The sequence below is a fragment of the Nansenia antarctica genome (assembly GCF_963989245.1).
Source record: "Nansenia antarctica genome assembly, chromosome: 3".
Taxonomy (NCBI): Eukaryota; Metazoa; Chordata; class Actinopteri; order Argentiniformes; family Microstomatidae; genus Nansenia; species Nansenia antarctica.
Genome location: NC_137688.1, coordinates 83616925 through 83624424, shown reverse-complemented (window position 1 = coordinate 83624424; position 7500 = coordinate 83616925).

Here is a 7500-nt window from a genome sequence, read left to right as displayed (position 1 = left end):
CTTTTGAGTGTGTCTGAAAGGGGTCCTGGCTGGGTCCTGGCTGAGGGCTGCGCTGGTGCTTTAGTGTCTGAAGCTTGCTGTGGTTTGTCTCATACGCTGTGACCTGTCTGGCCTGTGTGCCAGAGGCCTGTTCCATCCCCCTTGTCCTGGTCTACTGACTCTTATGTCCTTGATAATGGCTCACCAGAGGGGTTACAGTCTGATGTTATAAAGGGAATAAAAACCCAGTTGAAAAAGGCCCACAGCTAGAGTGAATGCGCAGGCTGTGGCAGTTTTTTTTTTTTTTTTACAGCATGCTTACTGCAGTGTACGTGTTTTTGAAACTTGTGCAATAGCTGTGTTTCATTTGGGTACTGTACATACAGTGTACCTATTGTGTATGAGGAGAGAGAGAGAGAGAGAGAGAGAGAGAGAGAGAGAGAGAGAGAGAGAGAGAGAGAGAGAGAGAGAGAGAGAGAGAGACAGAAATGGAGACCGAGAGAGAAAGAGAGAGAGAGAGAGACAGAAAGAGAGACAGAGAGTTTTTAGTTTTTACACCTCCACATACAAAAGTTCCCCCTCTACCACTGTACACATGACTGGTTCCCCGGCCAAGCTGCAGCGGGTGATACGCTCAGCAGAGAGGGTGATTGGCTGCCTTTTGTCCCCCCTTGAGGCCCTGTTTAAAAGTAGGGCTCTGGGGAGGGCCAGGAAGATCATGGCTGACCCCGCACACCCAGGCCATGGTCCCTTCGCCCCGCTGACCTCAGGCAGGAGGTTGCAGTCACTAAAAACTGTGAAGGCCCGACACTCGCACAGCTTTTTCCCCACAGCCACCCGGCTCCTAAATGCTGCTGGTCCCCCCCCCCCCCCCCGACCTGATCCCCATCTATCTACCCTCCCTCCACCCCCACTCAGAGAGCTTTGGACTGTCCTGAACACTTGAACACTTGATATTTTGGCACTTTGCACTTTGCACTTCTTATATATATATATATATTTATTTATTACTTTTGCACTATGATGTTGGTTTGCACTGTCTTGTCCTGTCTTGCACCTGTCCTGCTGTTTCTGTACACTTCATGGCCCAGACGCCCTCCATCATGGCCAGACCCCCTCCATCATGGCCCAGACCCCCTCCATCATGGCCCAGACCCCCTCCATCATGGCCCAGACCCACTCCATCATGGCCCAGACCCCCTCCATTATGGCCAGACCCCCTCCATCATGGCCCAGACCCCCTCCATCATGGCCCAGACCCCCTCCATCATGGCCCAGACCCCCTCCATCATGGCCAGACCCCCTCCATCATGGCCCAGACCCCCTCCATCGTGGCCCAGACCCCCTCCATCATGGCCCAGACCCCCTCCATCATGGCCCAGACCCCCCTCCATCTTGTGGTTCCTACTTAAACACAGTGGGGGAAATAAGTGTTCAACACATGAACAATGTTTTAATTCAACATCTTTCTATTGCAGCTATTCACATGAAATGTAGACCAGACATGGGTATTTACTCAATAGAACTTCACAGCTAAAGAAATGGTAACATTCCAATCCATTAAAAAAAGCTATGTGCAATAAAGTGGAATGACACAGGAAACAAGTATTGTTACTGAACCCAAAAACAACCCCCTCTCTGACAGCCAAAAACAGCGACTGCAAAATGCAGAAAAGTCTCCTTGAGTGGGGTTTATTACAGAAACAAACGTGTTCACCACAGCAATGCCATGCAACAACCTTCCACTGCATGTCACCATGCAACAACCTTCCACTGCATGTCACCATGCAACAACCCTCCACTGCATGTCACCATGCAACAACCCTCCACTGTATGTCACCATGCAACAACAACCCTCCACTGCATGTCACCATGCAACAACCTTCCACTGCATGTCACCATGCAACAACCTTCCACTGCATGTTACCATGCAACAACCCTCCACTGCATGTCACCATGCAACAACCCTCCACTGCATGTCACCATGCAACAACAACATTCCACTGCATGTCACCATGCAACAACCCTCCACTGCATGTCACCATGCAACAACTCTCCACTGCATGTCACCATGCAACAACCCTCCACTGCATGTCACCATGCAACAACCCTCCACTGCATGTCACCATGCAACAACCCTCCACTGCATGTCACCATGCAACAACCCTCCACTGCATGTCACCATGCAACAACCCTCCACTGCATGTCACCATGCAACAACCCTCCACTGCATGTCACCATGCAACAACCCTCCACTGCATGTCACCAGTGCTGTTATAGCACACTCCACACTGTCCTCACATTTGTGACATGGACACACACACACACACACACACACACACACACACACACACACACACACACATACACAAATGTGACACGGCCTGGTAAAGAGGTCTGAATGTCTGCAATTCTCAAGTCTCGCAAATGACCAAAAAGATTTAAGTTTAATTGTTGAAGAGCCCACTTGATATAACAACAGTTTTAGGATCACTAAATACTTATCATTTGTGAATTGGATTCACTGTATCGTCTGCCGTCGGCTACTGGGTAAGTGATACATGGATTGTAAGCACACCTACGTTTTAAGACGTGTTCAAAAGCAAGGACTGTGTGATGATCTAATTATGTGTAGTTGTGTGTTTTTAGCATGTTGCTGTTCTGTCAGGATGTTGTGATGTGCTAAACATGCAGTTAGATGTTCATAGCCGTGGTATGTCTCTGCTCCTACCTGCTCCCAATGCCATGGTAGCAGACCAATGCCATGGTAACAGACCAATGCCATGGTAGCAGACCAATGCCATGGTAACAGACCAATGCCATGGTAGCAGACCAATGTCATGGTAGCAGACCAATGCCATGGTAGCAGACCAATGCCATGGTAGCAGACCAATGCCATGGTAGCAGACCAATGCCATGGTAGCAGACCAATGCCATGGTAGCAGACCAATGCCATGGTAGCAGACCAATGCCATGGTAGCAGACCAATGCCATGGTAGCAGACCAATGCCATGGTAGCAGACCAATGCCATGGTAGCAGACCAATGCCATGGTAGCAGACCAATGCCATGGTAGCAGACCAATGCCATGGTGGCAGACCAATGCCATGCTAGCAGACCAATGCCATGGTAGCAGACCAATGCCATGGTAGCAGACCAATGCCATGGTAGCAGACCAATGCCATGGTAGCAGACCAATGCCATGGTAGCAGACCAATGCCATGGTACCAGACCAATGCCATGGTAGCAGACCAATGCCATGGTAGCAGACCAATGCCATGGTAGCAGACCAATGCCATGGTAGCAGACCAATGCCATGGTAGCAGACCAATGCCATGGTAGCAGACCAATGCCATGGTAGCAGACCAATGGCATGTTAGCAGACCAATGCCATGGTAGCAGACCAATGCCATGGTAGCAGACCAATGCCATGGTAGCAGACCAATCCCATGGTAGCAGACCAATGCCATGGTAGCAGACCAATGCCATGGTAGCAGACCAATGCCATGGTAGCAGACCAATGCCATGGTAGCAGACCAATGCTATGGTAGCAGACCAATGCCATGGTGGCAGACCAATGCCATGGTAACAGACCAATGCCATGCTAGCAGACCAATGCCATGGTGGCAGACCAATGCCATGGTAGCAGACCAATGCCATGGTAGCAGACCAATGCCATGGTAGCAGACCAATGCCATGGTGACAGACCAATGCCATGGTAACAGACCAATGCCATGGTAGCAGACCAATGCCATGGTACCAATGCCATGGTAGCAGACCAATGCCATGGTAACAGACCAATGCCATGCTAGCAGACCAATGCCATGGTAGCAGATCAATGCCATGGTAGCAGACCAATGCCATGCTAGCAGACCAATGCCATGGTAGCAGACCAATGCCATGGTAGCAGACCAATGCCATGGTAGCAGACCAATGCCATGCTAGCAGACCAATGCCATGGTAGCAGACCAATGCCATGGTAGCAGACCAATGCCATGGTAGCAGACCAATGCCATGCTAGCAGACCAATGCCATGGTAGCAGACCAATGCCATGGTAGCAGACCAATGCCATGGTGGCAGACCAATGCCATGGTGGCAGACCAATGCCATGGTACCAGACCAATGCCATGGTAGCAGACCAATGCCATGGTAGCAGACCAATGCCATGGTAGCAGACCAATGCCATGGTAGCAGACCAATGCCATGGTAGCAGACCAATGCCATGGTAGCAGACCAATGCCATGGTAGCAGACCAATGCCATGCTAGCAGACCAATGCCATGGTGGCAGACCAATGCCATGGTAGCAGACCAATGCCATGGTAACAGACCAATGCCATGGTGGCAGACCAATGCCAGGGTAGCAGACCAATGCCATGGTGACAGACCAATGCCATGGTGACAGACCAATCCCATGGTAGCAGACCAATGCCATGGTAGCAGACCAATGCCATGGTAGCAGACCAATGCCATGGTAGCAGACCAATGCCATGGTACCAATGCCATGGTAGCAGACCAATGCCATGGTAGCAGACCAATGCCATGGTGAGGTGACCAATGCCATGGTAACAGACCAATGCCATGCTAGCAGACCAATGCCATGCTAGCAGACGCGATCCAGAGCGTTTTTCTCAGGTGTTCCATCAAATAAACATATTTTCTCCAACTATTTTCAGACATCAATGTATGACACGTAACTTGAAAGCTTACAACAATCTGCACTTCCACTTTTTGCTTTTTTTATCTGTAGAAAACTGAAAAATGACCTTGCCCTACTTGAGGACTTTTTCACCAGACCGTGTCACAATTGTCTTTACTTTCTAATTCTTCCCTCCATGGGGTCAATCCTGTGTCCCCCCGCCCCACCCCATCACCACCACCCTCTCCACCCCCTCCCAAAGCAATGTTGGACGTGATCCCCAGTCCATCCAGGGACAGGGTTGCCAGATAGGATTGACAATTTCCAGCCTAACCACGGTCTAAAAACCGCTAAATCCACCCAAAAAAACTGCCCAAAACCTATATCGTCAGAAAACCGCTAATTACTAATTGGGCAGGTGCCCATCTCTTGCCCCCTAAACTGTATTGTTGTTGTACTGTACAATTGTTGTATTGTACTGTCTGTTGCCAATGATGTTTGTAAAATAAAATAAAAACCCGCCCCATCTGGCAACCCTGTCCAGGGAGCAGCATTGGCATCGGACCTCATTCGATTCCGTGCGTTTACGCCGAGCCCCGTCCTCCGATTTCTACCTCCACCGGCCTCCCCTGACACACACAGCATCCAGGAAAACCGCTCTCTCAGCACGCTGTCCACTTCAGTGTAGGTGAACTTGGCCCAGTGAGAGGAGCAGGCAGCCAAGTGAGAGGAACACACTGCTTCTTTTCCAGAAATATCCGCAGGTTTCAGAGAATCCTTGGGGGGGGGGGGGGGTCAAACACGTGAGAGAAGCTAAGTTTGTTTATACTGAGACGAGTGAGGGTTTGTGGGTAATGGCGGTGGTTCAGTGAGTGGTTCTGTGCATGTGTGAACTTGAACCTTGCCTGAGATCCAAGGACATAGAGGGCTAGGCCTTTAGCTCAGCGGGCTAACATGGGCTGTTCAGGACTCAGGCTTTTATCTCTCCTTCTCTCATACAGACATACACATTCTTTCTCTCTCTCTCTCTCTCTCTCTCATATACAGACATACACATTCTCTCTCTCTCTCTCAATTCTATTTTAAATTTTAAAGGGTTTTATTGGCATGGGAAACACACATTTACATTGCCAAAGCGTGTGAAGTGTGAAGATAAAATAAAAAAACTAAAAGAATGTAATGTACATACAATTATACTAGAATAAATAAATAAATAATTTAAATTCTTATGGTGGTTTTATCCCATTTGATGGGATTATTTTTCTATCGCAGCTAGAATCTATCCCTCTCTCTCTCTCTCTCTCTCTCTCTCTCTCTCTCTCTCTCTCTCTCTCTCTCTCTCTCTCTCTCTCTCTCTCTTCTCTCTCTCTCTCATATACAGACATACACATTCATTCTCTCTCTCTCTCTCTCTCTTTTCTTCTTGAGTCGTGCCAAAAACCAGACACTATGAGACAGCCACCATGTCTCACTCAGGGTGATAGGGTCATGTTACTGACTTCCCTGAATGTACCCAGTACCCAGTGTTCACAGAGCAGACGGTGAGAGTCTTCCTCAAGGCAGCTCGCCGTTGACGTTTTACTACCGCACAGTAAACTCTAGTAGCAGCGCCTGACCCAGGGCCTGCGTGTGCTTTACGATGTAGCGCTGCAGTCAAGGGCATGACGTCAGGCTGGTGTTTACATGATGGCACTGTTTACATCGCCCTCTCTCTGCGTCAGCGGAGCTGTAAGTGCTCATGGCACCATTCTCTCTCTCTCTCTCTCTCTCTCTCTCTCTCTCTCTCTCTCTCTCTCTCTCTCAGCTCTAGAGCCTTCATAGACTACAGACAAGACATTACTCTCTATCTCTTTCTCTCTTTCTCTCTCCTCCTGCTCACCCTCTCTCCTGCCCCCCCCTCCTCTCTCTCTCTCTCTCTCTCTCTTTCTTTCTCTCTCTCTCTCTCCCCTACCGCTCCCCCTCTCTCCTGCCCCCCCCCCCCACCTTTTCTCTCTCCCATTTCACTCCCCCTCTTTCCTGCCCTCTACCCTCTCTCTGTCTGTCTCTCTTTCTCTCCCCCCCCCTCCCCCCTCTCCTCTCTCTCTCTGTCTGGCCTGATATGGAGTTACAGTTGTGAGTGTCTGTGAGGAGACAATGACCAAACTTAGACAGTCAGGGAAGATACTGTAGGGAGGGAGTGGCCTTACCAGAAATGTGGGTGAGCGGGTGCATAAACACTGAGATTATTAGTGAATGTGTGTAAATATGTGTGTCACTCTGTGTGTGTGTGTGTGTGTGTGTGTGTGTCTGTGTGTGTGTGTGTGTGTGTGTGTGTGTGCGCATCCGGGAAGAGCAGACATGAGTCCTCCAGCTCTCTGCCAAGACATGGCAAACCACTACAACAACAAAGCACATCCATTGTAACCTCCTCCTACGTAAATGCAGTCACTGTTTTGTCACGATTGCTTAAAGCACATTTCTTGAAAATTTTCAAAACAGATAACACCGTTTCCCTGTGAACACGTTCATCGAGAACATTTTTCGTCTAGCTCCTGAGACACCCGCTTTTCTCCTTTACTGTGTCCCCTATGACTTCTACTGCCCCCCTTGTACTGTTTCTCTGTTCCCCAGTGTCTATATACAAAATAAAAATGAAAAAAACGTTTTCCTTCCATCACAGAGACTGCCAATGGCCCCGGGCCTGAGCTAGATTACTCTTCCTGCTACGACTGGTGGATTGATGATTCACTTGCTTAGTCAAATGTATCGATTGTAAGTCGCTTTGGAATAAGGCGTCTGCTAAATGCCAAAAATGTTTATGTAAAACATGTGCGTTACCTGACTGTACATTCAGGTCAGATTGCAGGCCTCCCAAAGGGAACGCCAAGCAGCTCGCAATATATTG